The following is a 17,449-nucleotide window of genomic DNA, read 5'->3' on the forward strand; positions in this document are numbered from 1 at the left end:
TATCAGTTAATATTTCAGTCTTCTCTCAAATGGTGATGCTTCTGAGTTGTTTACTATGTGCACTTTGAACAGAATCCTACTTTTAAAACATATATCTCAAATCTAATTACAATCGCAGAACAATTACAATGACATTTTTCTCCCAAAAAGTGTGCAGCCCTGTACCATACCAAACATCTACAGGTTGATGATATCATGCTGGTGGTTTTGTAAAATGTGAATGCTGTTACTCCCGGGTGAGGACAGGCTAACTGAGAAGTAGGCAGCCCAGTGCATTGCTGTCCTGGGGCCGGGCAGAGTGGACAGGGGCAGTGGGCTCTGCTTAAGACGGAGTATTGGACAAACACAAACAAACGAGGCAGCAGCCACTGTGACTCAGTGCTCTAATGAACCAGCGTATTGACTTGCTGGCTTTCTCTTTCTCTCACACACATTTCTGCCTCTCTCTCTCTCTCTCTCTCTCTGTCTGCTGCATTTGTATGGATCCCAGCTGCTACTCAGAATACCAATTACGATGGGCCCAGGAGAGGGGGTACAGAGGGGGGTGGGGGGTAGTGAAGAAGAAGAGAGAGCTGCATAGGAAGAGGCTGTTGTCAGTCCTGAGCCGGTCCTCACTTGGTGGCCACAGTAGCAGCAGACCAGAGCTGAGGGGAGCAAGAGGAGGGAAAGAGGGGGGATGGAGGGGGGATAGAGGAGAGATGGGGGAGAGGAAACGAGGGAGAAAGGGGGAGAGAGGGAGAGGAGGGGCAGCTCGTGAGGAGGGAAAATCAAACGCTTACATCCTGATGCTGCTGTGACACTCCTGCCGCTGACACTGGAGGAAATATCAAAGAGGACCTTTGTGTTGGGCCTCAAACAGGAGCAGCCCGAGCAAAAGGAGGCTCCACACAGTCAAGTGTCTAACAAGCTCCACCTCTATGCACGGTACTGCATGTGCACATACATTGCTCAGTTGTGCAATCTATAATTAATGTTGCTCGATAGTTTGTATGATATGCATGATGAGACTTTAATCAATCAGTCACTTCATAACTATATTTGTGCTTGATGGGGCAATTTAAAAAGCACAGAAGTAGATTATAAAATGATATATAACCAAAAAACAATGTTCTATTCTCATATTCCCCGCTCATAGTCCAAACAGTGAAGTCATTGTTTTGACCATGTGACTTTATAAAATTGTAGCAATTTGAAATATGTTTACAAACATAAAGTGCAATGTAAATAACATATATTACTATTATTATTATTTATAACAGACGATGCTACAGTCCCTATAGCTGAGATTGAACAACAATGCCAGCTACAGCTACAGTGATTAAATGCTGCATTTGTCTTGCACAAAGTGCATGTCTTCTGGACCAAGCAGAGTTTTGGGTTTCTCCCCTAACTCCTTTCTTACGCTCCTTTCTTCTCTACCATCGCAACAATTCTCATGACAACCATAATGAGCATGCTCACATTCTGCACGATACCACTAATTTGAGAAATTTCCAGCACAAAGACATAATTAGACAAACTAATTAGACGAAGACTTCGCAGCACAGAGATCCTCCGCAGTTCAACTCATCCGCCTACCTGCCCATGACTAAAATAGGAAGCTGCCGTCAAGCCCATCGATGCCTATTCCCCTCAGTTAGTATGGCCGGCAAGATGTTTGTGAGACTCTAGGGAGGGCAACACTACCCCCCCGACCACCCCCCAAAGACCACTCCTCACAGTGTCTCCATTGTGGCTTTGGTGTCACATAGGCGAACAGGTCCTAGCCAGCTACAGATTGCCTTCCTATTTATATCCCCAGCTAGCGACAATGTCTGAGAAGAAGAGAGAAGCTGCCAGGAAACAATCCACACTAAAGGTACGCCACGTCAGAGTTGATATAATAAATCACCCCACTGCACTCAAATGCAAACACTTAAAATACAGAGCAGCGGTCATGGTGGATGGACGTAGTTGATAGTGAGCTATAGGTGAAGTGCTAGGATCCTAATGAAGAATATGAGGAGAGTACTTAAGAGTTGGAGAGGTGCAGAAGGTAGAGAGGTAATTGATTTTCAAAGTGATGGGAAAAACCCACAGGTCTCAGGAGGGAAGCTGCCTCACAGGAGATAGAAGCCCCAGTCATTTTCACAATACAATGCAATTAATATGTGGCCTGATTTAAATACTGCTGACATGGGAAAGTTAAATGAATATTTCCCACAGTCTGATGAGGAGTTGGGAATGTACTTTTTTATTATTGAGGCGGCAGGGGATCCAAGAAACAAACAACAACAATTCAGTTGCCAACAAACTGTTCACAATTGTTGTTGAACAAATCTATTGCTCAATGGTTTCTATAAACAATAAGTGTTATATCTGTGCTGATATAGAGAAGTCAGAACTACTGTCCAAGTTTGTTCCATTTTCAGAATGCTGACATTAGTAACTAGTTTTGGGGAACAACCGTATCTTTTCTAATTGGGTAACACTATTTTCTTCACTCTATCTACACAAGTCTACCATTCATTTATACAGACAATATGACATACCTCTTAAATAATGGAATTCATGGACATAGTTAATCAAAATTTGTAGTGTGTAGTTTGTCCATTTGGATTTGCAACCCCACCTAATATCCCTTAATATATTCATTTAGTTTTTTCCCTAATAGCAGCATTTTCTCCTCTTGTGTACAACCACCATATTCATCCAAGAATGCAGATTGACTCATGAATACACAAAAACAAACTTAATGCCCACATAAAGCTCAGGGGTCCAAATAAGCAGGAGCTCATGCTGACACACACGCACACACACACACACACACACACACACACACACACACACACTTGGCAAGCTGTCACTGTATTCACGACACAGTCTTAACAGTTGTAGGCAGATTTGTGAGAAAAGGGTACAAGTGACACACGATGCTATTGTTGCTGCTATTGTTTCTTGTAGGTCAGAAAATCAGGCTAGTATTAAACATTTCTGAGGCATTTAGCTGTCTCTGGACTTTGGCATTAATTGGTCTAAAGCTAAAGATATAATGGCATTTGATATAAGAACTTTTATTTCTCATGTGTTTGAAAAGGTTCATCTTGATTCTTTGTTTTTTATAAAGTGACCTTTATCATTACAAAAGGACTTTGGTGTCTTTTTTGATCTCTATAACCTTTTTCAATCATAAAAATAGTGTAATACAATTGTTGTTTACTGGTCACTATTCTAGGTGGATCTCAGGCAGTGTTATGATCAGCTACAGTCAGCCATAAACCACACCAAAACTAAGCAAACATTTACATGTTATTGTAATGAATATTAACATTAAATAATATATATGCTAATAGCTATTGCACATCTGAATGTATAATGCATCTATTGTATATAATGTAAACATATGATGGGTCTCTTTAAGAGACCCCTATAGTCCCCACAAGTGACTACAGATGAGCGCCTTCCCAGAGTAATAAATAGATGTAATAAGTGCACACACACAAACTAAACAAACAGGCTCCTTCAGAGACCTCTTCACTGCAGCCACATACATCTTTTACATTGGACTTAAAACTATTGGATCATATGGCCATATGTATGCAGGGCAGCATCACAACAGCGCTCATCTGACAAAGATTCTCCCTCCATGGAATTAGCTACATAAATAAAGCATGCGCGAATCCCAAATAGTGCACGCAGTAAATGCTGGGGTGTTTTAATAAGTAAACGAGCAGGTTAGGGAGAGCAGTGTTATAAATAAAAGTCTGGTATCTGCAGTCACACTGTGTTGTTCATTGTCATGGGAACATACAATAAAATTCCTGTATTGAACACTGGACAGATTTGTATTTCAAGTTAGCAAGTTCGATTCAGTAACTCAGCTCAACTTCATCTTCAAAATCATAGGTTGCATTCAAATATCCACAGTATTCCCCACATAAGGCTCTGAATTGGGATCACGCCATCTTGTAGTCCCAACCGAGTGTAAAAAAACAAAAAAATAAAAATATATATATATATATATATATATATATATATATATATATATCCTACAGTGAAGCTGGAAAAATAGTGCATTGGCCATTAAAACGGTAAATATAGACCACAATGCACTGCAAAAGTCATAAAAACAACAGAGGCAGCGACAGACAGGTCTTTTGCTGAAAGTAGATAGAAGCACAGTTTTAACACACTGTTGACATGTGATAATGAATAAACCACTCTAAAATAAACAGTTTAACTTTTAAGTTGCTAGTGTCACCTGATCTGCAGTGAGGAGAACTGTACTGTGTCTGAATCACTCACTGAACCATGCACTATAGAGTGTAAGTGTACCCCTTACTCACTATGTAGTAAGTAAGGGGTTAGGAGCTAGAGTGTACATTCATATTCAACCATTGTATTTATTTTTTAAGATAAAACGATACTTCAAAAGGTATAGTAAAAGTAATATTTTAGCAGTAGCTGTTATGACAGTAACACAGTAGTTTAGACTTAGTGTCATTTATGCTTTTTACATGGAGTTTGATATTTGCAGCTTTGAAGTAACAGTCCTTATACTTAACTACAATAATGAATATTTTGTATACTGTGGCCATGGTTTCTGATAAGATCTCTATATAATGATCCTCTGTTAAATAACTACTACTTTGCAATTCTTTAAGTGGCAAAATGCTTCATCAATTCAACTTAAAGAGGCAGGAATTATTCAGCAAATACAGAGCTACTTGGAGACTCTGGCAGTACACACATTTTCTCTGCATCTTTGTGTGACGAAGTGATGATTTAGCTCTTTTATCGTCTGTGGCTAGGCTGAGGTGCACATCTGACTCTGTGTGAGCTGCGTTAGTGTGAGATAGAAGCTCACTGTTTCCTGACACAGGCGCTGAGCGATGACTTAGGGAAATGGGTTAGAAGAGAGGAGAGATAGTCGTGTGAAAAATGTCTGTTTGGGGAACCTAATTTGGAAGAGCGCTGAGAGCCTGTAAGGCAGACACTTAAAAACAAATGCAGAGTTTTCATATGCCACTAACTGCATTAATGATACAATGATTTGATATTTGAGTGATGGCAACACACTGGGTCAAAGCCAATATGTTGAGTTCAAAAAACAAGTCAATAGATAATTTTAAGGTAAAGGTAAAATTATACCAATAAACAACTTTACTAGTACTTTAATAATACTGCCATCATTATCAAAAACAACTTCAGTAAGCAATTAAATCCTGCCAATGCTGCTAGAACCAAAGCAAACACAGATAACTATGCATTTCATTAACAGATAATATGTGGAACCCTCCTAAAAAAGTGGAGTTTGCCATGTTTATAGGCACAAGACAAGTGTTCAACAAGTGTTCAACTTTTTGTTTAATCAGTGACAATTATTATTTTGGTTTACCAGTGCATACAAACATGTTTTTATATTATTAGTTAACAGAAAGAAGTGATCATGATAATGCCCCTACTGGCCTGGCGTGGACACTACACCACCTCTACCATGTGGTGTAAACAGGTCCCAGACGCCAAAGCTTGACACTGCACTCAGGATGCTTTCTGTCTGTGATGCATGTGAAATGAGAAGTCCTAATTATTATTTCCATTGTGCCTCACTCCAGTGACAAGGACCACTGGCTGTGAATGATTATAATTATTAGCCGTACTAGAATGGCAGTCATGCTGTTGTATCATCAGCAACATCATCCAACAGATCAGGGTCAAAACCAACTTGAAATTCATGTATGCAATCCCATACAGATCATGTGTTAAGGTATTCAAAAGCATTTTTCTCTCCACCTGCACTCTGCTGTGTCGTGCATGAGTTAAAATTTGCCTGTGGCATGAGATTGTAAATGGAAGTGAGGACTGCATATGACATGAAGGCTATTGCATCTGCTCAATAGGCAGAGATCCTCTCTCTATAGCGGCTTTAGGATGTGATAAAACAACAATTAAATTCAATTACCACTAATGTTTGATTAGGGGACAAGCAGGACGGCATCTGCAAACAGCCACAAAATCACACTCAGGAAAATCACAGCTAATGTTAACACAAACAATGTCAGATTAAGCATTTTAATCACTTGACTTTTACACTGAGAAAGATGTACGGGATGTCTTGCCTGTCTTATTTTCTATCACATAAATTCACAACATTGTTTAGAGTAGCAAACATGGCTGTCTTGAATGGATGGTAATTATGTACTGCAGCAAATAAAGCGTGGTTCTATTCCAAGACACTGGTGGCTTGTTAAGTGGTGCACAAACAAAACAGCGTTTAGAAAATGAAAGGTGCAGCTTTTCTCCCATTACAAGCAGCACTGTCCATTTGAGAGAAATGTGTGTGTTACAATGGACAGCAACCCCCCCCCAACCTGGCGTATTCAGTCTATTCTAATTGTCCTTCAGCGTATTATTAGCATCATGTGAAACATGATGTGTAGGAAAACCATACTATAAACAAAATCAGTAACTATACCAGTTCTAAACCACGATTAATCTTAAACACAAACAGCTAATCTGGCAAAATTACTATGAATCAGATTACAACAGTGAACAAAGTGTCACCACGGTAGGGTTACACAGTAGGGTTCTTAAAACTATTCAACAATTAAAAATTGTGGTTATACAAGTTACAGTGATCGTAATAATAATTAAAGCATCTGGCTTCACATCAACTTTATGATTCAGAAAGTTTGAGCTCATAAAGCAGGTATACTTTAAGAAAATGTGAATAAAAGAAATTTCATTTTTTGGTCATTATGTTGATAATTATGAATAAATGAAATCACAATAGTCTAAACACTAAAATCTGATATTGTGACATTTCCCAATCAAGCAATATATAAAAAAAAAAAAAAACAACTGATTATATGATAGGTCTATTCAAAATTTCATGCTATAACTAGGCCTGTCACGATAATTATTAGTAGTTTTGTTTTTATGGTTCAGTATAAGATAGCTGGAAGAAAACATTTTTGTATTCAGTATTTATAGTCTGTACATTTTCTTTGTAATAAAGGGGAGATTTTTGTTATTTTAGTTGTAATACAATGAGAATTAAGCTGTAGCGGGTTCTATGGCTTATTATTATTTAATTGTGCTATTGGAATATTGCATCTCATGCCTTTTAATGTCTTTTAATTATATTGTCTACTTAAAAAATGGTTTACTGGGATTATCTTGCTTTATTACTATTGTGTCAGTAGCATAATGTAGTTTCATTAATATCGTTAATCATTATACTTCTCTGTAGCAATATGTTCAAAATTTGTTATCGTTACAGGCCAAACCATAACAATTAATTGGTGACATTATCAATATAACTACGACTATGCAAATACAGATATTCTATTGGCTCACTACATAATCACCTGTTTTTGTTCTCATCCCCAACCTCTCTCTCCATTCAGGGCCCATCCCCCTTTCCTCTTGACCACAAATGAACGTTATGACGCTAATGAAGGTGACTTGGAACTCCTGTTTTTCTACACTCAGAACATCCCCGGGCCTAAATATAACAAACAAAAACATGTTCAGGCCATTGAGTCTAATAGTGATATTATATAACAAAGACGTTTTAGCCACTGTGAGTTATTACAATGGGAAGAATGCATGGGGAGCGCAGCATGTGAAACCAATTAAAACCAGCCTTGTCATATTGCCTGCGAATATACAACATCCACAGCACTGATGTCTATGCACCTGTGTCCACTGTATTAAATCCACACCAAATTTTTCTTCTTCTCAAATTTCACTATCAATATCACCGTGAAGAATCCTACGATGAGTTAAAGTACCAAAGGGGAGGTGGAAGAACCAGGTGGAAATTTCACATTATCTATTCATCTGTGATGTAAGGGGCTGGCTGTGGAGGCAGGAAATGAGTTATGAATGTGCAGCCAGCGTATACTTGTGCTCCCAGCGGCCACCAACCTACACACAACCAGATCAAATACACTAAGGGAAAAGAGCTTTAATAGACCCCGCTGTAATTGGACTTTTATTTGTTAATGGTAGAAGTCCTGATGCATCACTTTCATTATCCTGGCACAACTAATTTAGAAGAAAAACATACTTACACAAACTTTGATAGAAATAACGGCGCCTGAGATGGCTGTTTTTAAATGAATCTACTGCAACTATATCCAGCCCTTGTGAGACATGCAATAGTTCAAACTGTTTCTCGCTTAAGCCTGCCAGCTGCCATAAATGAACGTTTTCTTGGACCTTATCCAGATCTTATTATACAAACTTTCCATAAGACTGTTTGAAACACAATTTTACATTTGTTATATTAAAATGGTTGTGGATGGAAATAGGACTGCAAGATTAATCGTAATTTGAATGCTTGCAATTACCAAATGGGAAACGCGGCAATTATTTAGGTAATACAATACTGTTCAGTGCATAACAAAATATCCAGTCACCAAGGGAACTTATTATGAAAACGCCTGCCGATGACCACATAGTGTAGTTTACAAACGTGTTATGAGCAGCATGTCATTCTTGGATTAGTTTAGCAATTCATATTTTAGTGTTACATATCATTTGAGTGAAAACTTTAATTTAGTATAAACATAAAGCATTCCTACAATACTTATATTTTATTATAATGCGCAATAAGGTATCTTTGAGCCTTATATGGAAGCCTACAATATCATATTACAGTGTTTTATCATGTAGGTCATGATAGGTCATCTTTAATGAATGGGCTGTCAGCTACTATGAGCAGTTGCATCAAAACAGTTTATTTGAATGGCAAGATAGATACACCCTAAACCACTTAGTACTGGTAAAATGAAGAATATGCATGTGTGTATATTATACTTTAAAATATGTTTTAGAATATGTTTATCAAACATACAAGTAGAAATCAAAACATAAACTATTATTCTGTCAAATTTTGGTCATATAAGCACAAAATACTACTGGAAATGTTACTACTTTCTATTCCATCCACGCAACAATGTCTGCACTGGTGACCAATCTTGAAGACATTATGGCTATAGGATTATTGGAACCTGTTTCAAAACATTTAACTAGATGCAGTGTTTTGCATATTATACGTGGGCCATGCTCCAAAGCGTTGGTGGTATTGTCAGCAATCACTGTCGATAGCCTAAACAATTCTGGCATATATTTACACTATATTTGCCATTCAATTGCTATAACACCGACTAACTATGTACAACATCTTTGACATGGCTACCTCAAAACCTTCCAGACAGTTTAGGCTGTTACCGTGGCACACCTCAACCCCATTCCCAGTGAACGGTGCAGTGACAGAGAATGCTCCTAATGTCTTCTTGATTGCTCTGTTTCTAATTCATTACTGACTGAGCTGTAACAGTTTTGCCTCAGCGCTTCTCGCCTCAAACTGACACATATTTCCCCTAAACAGGGCCATTCTATAAAGTAGATTAGCACAGTTTGCCTGTCAGCTACAGATGTAATATTTTTTGCCTGCCTCAGCCACTATCCCTGTGCATGTCTTGAGGCCGGTCAGTGTATGTGAGCACAAATTTGTGTGTCTTTTCTTGAATAGCTCCTGTCTGGGAGGCATGGCAGGCAGCAAAGAGCTCAGCAGCAGTAGCAGCGCCTCAGTCCCCCAGGACACGCTGCAGCTCTTTCTCCTCATAGCCATGAAAAGCAATCAGGGCCTGGCGGTCTCCCTTGGACATACCTCTGCCTTTAATTACAGCACAGAGAAGAGTGACTATACCAGCGTGTCGTGGCTCTAAAGCAGGTCTCTATGCTCCAGTGAAGCCCAATCAACAACAAGAGCTGCACATTAGGAAAATAACCTATGTGATAGTCACCGTGTTAAATATAATAATAATAATGATTACACATATTTGATACAAGCTTACTAGGCCTGTCATGAAAACAAAATTTGAAGTAAGAATAATACTGAAAGCAAACTATAAAGCAGAATTATCCATAGCACATAATTATCCACAAGTATTCTAAATGCACAATTATTGTTAAAAATCATGACCTGTATTAAAAAATAGCAGAATGCAACAGTAGGAATTAGTCTGTATAGTTTTAGTTCTTAATTCAACCTTCTATAGCTGAAATTTTATCAGACTGCAGACAAAAATAACAAAAAATTCCCACTAGTATAAAGAAAAAAATGCTCACGATAAATATTCACCCCCAAAAATGATTGTTCCATCCATCATGTATTGAAGGATAAGTCAAGTATTTATCATGACAGACCTAGTTACTACAAACAATATAAGCATCTGTGGTTGTTCATTGGGGACTGTATACAATAAACAATGAATACATAACGAGATATAATACTTCAATATTAATACACACTGATTTCATATGTGTTTTATTTACATCAGTGGGTCTGCTTGGATAACTATGCTTACCTAACTGGTGACCCTACAATTAATTATAAAATATCAGGACTGCATCATATGTAAAAACATTAAAAAATGAAGATTCCGTGTATCATTATCTCAATTACAAAAGATTACTATATGTCAGTGTAGTAAATCAAAATGCCATCATAATGTATTTAGCTTCACAAACAATGTATCTGTTGACTTAAACATAAGGAAATATGCGATGTATGCCTAAAAAGAAGCTCTGTCCACTATTTGGGAAAGTTTGACTTCATAACAAATGCAGGTAAATCACAAATGTATTTTGTTGTAGCATAACAAATTCAAAATATTGATCTATAAATATGTTTAGCATATATAAATAACAAGGCTATCAATTGTCAAAAAGGTGATTGATGATGATCGGTTTATTCTGCATAATTGAGAGTCACCTATGAGCTTACATGGAGGAGGCCTAAGGCTGTGGAGGAGCACACATGGGCCAGGGAAGATAAGAGCCATGTACACAAGCTGCCCGCTTCACTGCAGCAATATAAGACCCGGATAGCATTAGAAACACATTTTCTGTATATAAAAAACCTGCAGCTCTGTCCTCACTAATGTGAAACAGAGCCCTAGTGCCAAAATGTGTCATTGGGCTCAATTTCTCACCCAATTTAAACTGAAAGCAGGCACTTAAGCAAAGGCAATGGTGTCTGACCAGAAGCTGTGATGGTGTTACTCTGAATGGTCCATGGCAGGGGCAGACGATGGTACGCCAAGATACTGTACACATTTGTGATCTGTGGGCCCCAGTATTAAAGTCAAACACTGAATTATTACTTCTAGAAATAGCTCCCTTGTCAAAAGCCTCACAAACTACTTATTGTGGTGCCTAAAAACATAACAACAAAACTACTCAATGAACAATTACATTTCAATTAAAACCCCATTTATAACAACCCAAGAATTTGAACACCTTCACAAACTGAGGAAATAGGATGCCAATTCTCCAGGCTACAACTCATCATTTCTATAGCACTGGCTTGTCTGGGCTGCAGGGTGGCTGACTGGGACATCCGGTAAACATCTGTGAGAAGGCAGTATCTTTAAAGGGAGCAGAGACGCTAAGCTCCAGCTGAACCAGTGACCCCACAGTGCAGGCATTCACTCACGCCTTGCTGCACCTGGGTGTCCTCTGCCGTCAGCATGCTTAGACCAATTTGAGGACTTTGTGCTTATAAACCGTATATGAATCATTTATTAGCCTTATCACAGTAGAGGGGCCTGGCTAGCTGTAAGATGATGTGTTATCCCATTGGGTTTCAATGGCCCATTCATGAATCATTCATCAGTTTAGGCTATAGATTATTCCCCATTTATTCATTCTTTATTCGTTTTGGGAAGCTTTGCTCCGGGTGCAGAGCGCTGATTCAAAATGACGTCCACAGGCCAATCTCCAAAACACAACACTCGGGCCATGACTGGCATCAGTATAAGCGACCACACGTGGCACGTGCACTTAGCCACTATTTATGATGTTAACGCATGAACTAACATACATGTGGCTATTGCAAGGAAAGGATACAGCCAAATCGATTGAGCAAAGCGAATGAATGTAGGCTACAACAGCTGTCCCACAGAGGTAGGGCTGCTACTACACCACATGCTTCGAGTGTGGATGAATAAATGTCCTGCCTATGTGATGAAAATGTGCAATATGCATCGCAGAGAAGATATTAGGCTGTCAAAGCTGATAGATCCGACTTCATATTGACACACACACACGCTCAAATATAGCAGCATAGTATCGTTGCCTACCTTCAGAGCGTGTGCGTCCAAACTGCGATTTTTTTCTTCCTCTTCTCCCCTCGTCGCAATGGGATCCTTCTCAGAAGCTTTTTGGACAGTATCGGATATGCGTCTTTTTTCCCCCGATATGCACACACTTCCCCTGCATGTTAACCCCCCGCCCTCCCCGCCGCCGCCTCAGCAGCAGCGGTAGCAGCGGTAGCAGCCTGGGCCTGGCCTCCAGAAAAGAGCAGGTGGACGCGCCTCTCAGTGATGGAGACAGCGCGACGCTCCTCTCCCCCGCCGCTCCATTTTCAATTACGGGCCGATTCGTATTCCAGGAAACGCTCTACGGGGCAGCCAGCATGTCCTAGCGTCGCTGCTTTTCTCGTGCCGTCGCCTGGCTGTCACGCTCCTTGTTCGCGCCACCTCCTGGCCTCCTTTCTGTTTTACGAGCTGCTTGATGTTGCCATTGTCGCGGCGTATTTTTTTTTTTTTCTTTCTATTTTTTTGCAGCTGGACCTCTCCTCCCCTCCTCGTAGCGCGCAGTCTCGTAAGCGCGCTCTGAGCCTTCTCTCTCCTTTTCGTTTCTTCTCGTTTTGGACCTATGAGCGCGCGCACAGCCAGTCGACGCAGGGCACGCTGGCGTTGGTTCGCTCGTGTGGACGACGCACTGAGCAAATCAGGTAGAGCCCACACCGAACAGCACTGTATCATAACAGGGCAGCTGCAATGACATGAATAATGAATAGATTGCTCGTGTTTGCTTGTGCGGCATGATAGGTCTTACAGCGAGCTCTCTTCACACCCATGCAAGCCAAATTTGGACACTTTCTTTTCCAGGACACTGCACGCTGACGACTAATTATAATACTTAACTACACTGCTGGAATTAGGCAAATAGATAACAGAAGCACGTCAATAATCCACACAATAATATGACATGGAAATAAATTAGACTTATGTTTTATACGACTTATACTGTCGTATCCTCTCAAGTAAATTAAGTCAACTAAGGACATGGGTAAATCCGGGACCAAAGGAGTCAGGACTGAACTCCAACTTCACATCAAATTCACAATTGTGTTATACTGTTATACTGAGTCAGCATTTAGCCAAAATGTAATCTCTTGTCTATGACCAAAAGACATTAAGAAAACAATTAGACAAATGGAAACTTTCCAAACTAAGCATATTACAATATCGAAAAGTATTAAAAATATTAACCTGGCCCAACATTATTTTATACAATCCCTCACTGACTCAGTCATAATCTGTAGAAAGTAACAAAAGTTTCAAATAATATTTTTAAATATAGCACCTTGATTGAGAAAAAAGTGTCCATTCAATGTCCTACTATTTTAGAATCCCTATATCCCCAATCAATGGACAGCTGACACCCAGGACCTCCACATATTAGGGTTGCATGGTCATTTGCATTAATGATTTTTTGATTAATCTTTAAGTAGCATGAAAAGAAGCCCTGGGGACTTATGAATTTTGACTGGTCTATACTGGGTCCAATAGAGACAGTGGAGGCTCCACAGAGACCTATGTTTAATTGTGCTGCTCTGTTGTCAGTCTGCAGCCTAATTACTGGAATGTGTTTGTAAGACATTCTGTAACCCTATATGAGTTCATATATAAATATAAAAACCCTTTACAACTTTTGCAAGTTTGTTTAATGTGCAGCAATTAACACACTTTAACAAACTCTATATTTGAGATATGCTGTTGTGTTTATTGGCAGTCTCTTTGGACACTTTTTACTAATTCACTAATTAAAACATGGGTAATATAGGTTCACAATATCAGCATGAGTAAATCACTAGCCTTAAGGTCACATGGTCTTGACACTTTTTTCTCCAAAAAGAATTATTATTCAATTTGGAAAATTGTATCAGTAGTGCCCTTGTGTGGCACACAGGGAAGAATAACCCGTGGCTGCATATCAGTAGGAATGGAAGGGTTTAATTGTAATAATTGTATAACCATAGGAACCTAATGGAGCTAATTGTGACAGTAGGAAAAGTAGCATTATTATTTGCATTATCATTAGTATGAAAATACTTTATACGGAAACTGCCTTAAAATGTCAGCCTGTTTTCTATAAGCAGTTGTGGTAACATAGATGTTTGTAAATTTGTTATAGCAGTAGTTTCACTGAAGCACAGAATTTGAGGGCATCTTCCATGTAATAATTGTTCCATGAAACAAAAGATAAAAACTGTGACTGCAGCAGATAAACACAATTTATCTGATTAGCTTTGTTTTTTCTTTTTACTTTATGTGACTTGTGCTAATGATCTCCATAGTAACCTCACATTTTCTATAACCGCAGCTCCAAAAATAAATTCTTCTGTGGGAAAAATTGACAGACGACTTCACCTTTAAGCTAACAAGTAAAGAGCTGTACTGTGTAGTTGTAGTTTAATGAAGAAACGTGAGAAAATTATTTTGGACCTAAATTTTCTTTATCATGAATAGAACAATTGATCCCAACCCAGAGAGTGGACCAGTGTGAACTCCACAACGACAATAGTGAACCAACATCCTTTCTGACTCAGTCAATTCAGTGGCACAAAATCAATGTGAGTATTGTACCATAATTACTGTACATATAAAAACAGGAATATATCCATGTTATGTGAAATGGCTTTACTCTGTCATAGGAAATAAAGTAAAATAGTTAGGCCTAAAATTATTTAGCCCATTATAATGAAGCTTACAGTACGAGAATCTACTTTATTGTGTTGAGAAAATCTTTTGGACAAATGAAAATGATAGGTGTAGCGTCAACAATTATTTAACTGTACTACCACCCACAATTTTGCCAATTGATATATATGGTTTTATATGCAGTTTCAGTAAAATTGTAATGTGTCAGAATGAAAGGTTTTAGGTACATTTCATTTGTGGTGTTATAAAATTAGATGACCAAATATGCTTTGTTTTAATCACCTAATATGTATGTCAGAGTGGCAGATATAATTGATGCCACTTAGTCCCAGAGCTGACTGCACAGGGTGAATAATGGGACGAGTCCTGTGGGACAGCTGCAGCATGCGGAGAGACATTTGAGTTCAACATACTTACAGTAAAATGTGCAAATACATTTACAGCAAAATAACAAAATATAACAACAATATTTAGTATTTCCTTCTCTGAACTATTTTCCTTAATGTACCTTAAAGGTGCATTGTATTACTTTTGTTACTTTGTTTTCATGGGGTTGTTATTGATTTGCTTAGAATATTGCACAGTGCTGCATTAAATAGATCTATTTCCATGAAGATAAGACTGTGATGTCGCCAGGCCAAATCACGCGTCAGATCTGTGGAGAAGGGACTCCACTCATAGTAAAAGTGCATGTAATTACATTTTAGTTTGAACAATTAAGACGCAAATAAATTATATTTGAATAAATCCAAATAGACTATTTTAATGTCATCTACATGGAGATACCCAGGACATCACAGAAGTTACTTAGTGAACATAATGTATTTGTTGTATATCTAAAATGTAAAATTGTCTTGTTGTGAATTGCTGGTCACAGACTTACATGTTGTATTAGCTCTGCATGACTTGGATCCACCAATATATGCTCAGAAGTTACATCATATGCAGCAGCAGCAGCAGCAGCGAAGCAGAGCAAGAAATGATAACAGCAAACTTCAAGTATTTACCCAAAGATTAGCTGTGTGTGGTTAAGTGGTTGCATCTGTGAATATTCATCCTCAGTTTGACCAGAAGCACTGATATAGTACACAGGGATTACGCATATAAATTCACACTCCCACACAAAACGGTGGAAATAACTACATCTTCTCCAGGGCCTCGATGCATATTTATCAAGACCAAGATGCCCTCGGCCACACACTGGTTGGTGGTATTGTGGAGCATAGGAAGTGAGCTGCTGTCTGCCAGTGCTATAATGTCCGCAAAGAAACTCTCAGGCCGTAGAAGTTTAGCAAATGTAACATGTGTGGTCTTCCATGGTCCTCTTCTGATTTCACCTGCAAACTATCAGCAGGTCTCAAGGGGGCGCAAACTGTTTTGTTAGGTTATTGTAGATAATATCAGAATATGATCAACCACTTAGAAGTTTTGTTTCTCAAATTAGTTTTAATTTCAGCTTTATTTTAACACAGTCTGATCAGAAAGAGCTGACTTAGTTGGAACTGCAACAGGTGAGCTGATAAACAAGCAAGCCTCTCACACATAACATTACAGTCACAAGCTAGCTCGAATTAGCCAACAGTTTTTAAGTTAGTCACTCTCACTTAAACAGGACCATGAACAACTCGTACTGATTACATTTTGTGTTTTTGTTTTTATTTTTTGGAGATTTATTTATTTTTTTTTTCCATTTTGCTGATAGAGATACATATCCAACACTCCCAACATGATGTCACTGCAAAGTATCAATAGCTATAGTATGTGAATCTGAACAATATGAACAAAGTAACAAAATTAAAAACTCAAGTGTTTGATTTACATGAACATAATAATAAACAAATAGGTGCTTAAAACATTCAGGATTCAGTAAAATAGGTAAATTAATAAAGAGCCAAAACAAAACAATCCTTATGGAAGAATTTGTAGGCTAATAATAGAATAGGCTGTAACACTGTAAGATATGCATAACTCCTCTATCAGTAAGTCTACTAGCTCAGGCCTTGACTATCACAACACACATTTCTTTCAAGGAAATTTGAAAGGGAAAATAAACTTAAACTGTTTTGAAGAGAACCTGAGCACATCACAGTGGAGGATGCTCACAGAATAATTAGCATATACAACCTGTTAGGGGCAGCAGTTGAACTAGTCACTAATGAATAGTCCCATAATCTCTTCCTGGGTTAGATTAGAAGGACACCATTAACATCCAGTCATCAGCGCGGACATCTGACGCTTGAAAGAAGACCTATCCAACCAGTAATCATCCCTTTGGCTCCTTTTATAATTAAGGCTCTATCAAAGTTGACTTTCATCCATTATGTGTGGCTTCCTCAGCAAGCAGAGCAAGGATTTACTAAGCAGCACAGCATGTCAGGTGATTTTGGCTATAGTCTGTTGCAGTTATATTGGCGAATGGAGTGGGTCCTTAAAGAGGCTACACCCACCTGCACAAAAGAGATGTTCAGACATTCTCAGTAATGAGGTCTTACAAAGCTTGACACTCAGCGTGTTGATGGCTGACGGCATTGCGTTAATTGGGGATCAATAATCTTTACAACACAACCTACTGGGACTGCTCTAGAGCAGATTTTGGTTATTTCCTAGGCCTGTATCAAATCTTTATTAAAGAAACGATTTGATCAAAATATTAAGAAAAAATA

At 38.6% G+C, this 17,449-nt stretch overlaps 1 protein-coding gene across 1 annotated transcript in view; it reads right to left on the minus strand.

Annotated features, from left to right (window-relative positions):
- nexmifb (neurite extension and migration factor b) overlaps window positions 1-12,249 on the minus strand; it is a 54,403-nt gene extending 42,154 nt beyond the window's left edge. Inside the window, exon 1 of the mRNA XM_020927868.2 lies at window positions 12,138-12,249. The gene's annotated coding sequence lies outside the window, so the exon portion shown is untranslated. The remainder of the gene's footprint in view (window positions 1-12,137) is intronic.
- Window positions 12,250-17,449: the final 5,200 nt, after the last annotated feature.

Source organism: Boleophthalmus pectinirostris, unplaced genomic scaffold, assembly GCF_026225935.1.
Source record: "Boleophthalmus pectinirostris isolate CB_2022bp ecotype Guang Dong unplaced genomic scaffold, ASM2622593v1 HiC_scaffold_23, whole genome shotgun sequence".
NCBI classification, from domain to species: Eukaryota; Metazoa; Chordata; class Actinopteri; order Gobiiformes; family Gobiidae; genus Boleophthalmus; species Boleophthalmus pectinirostris.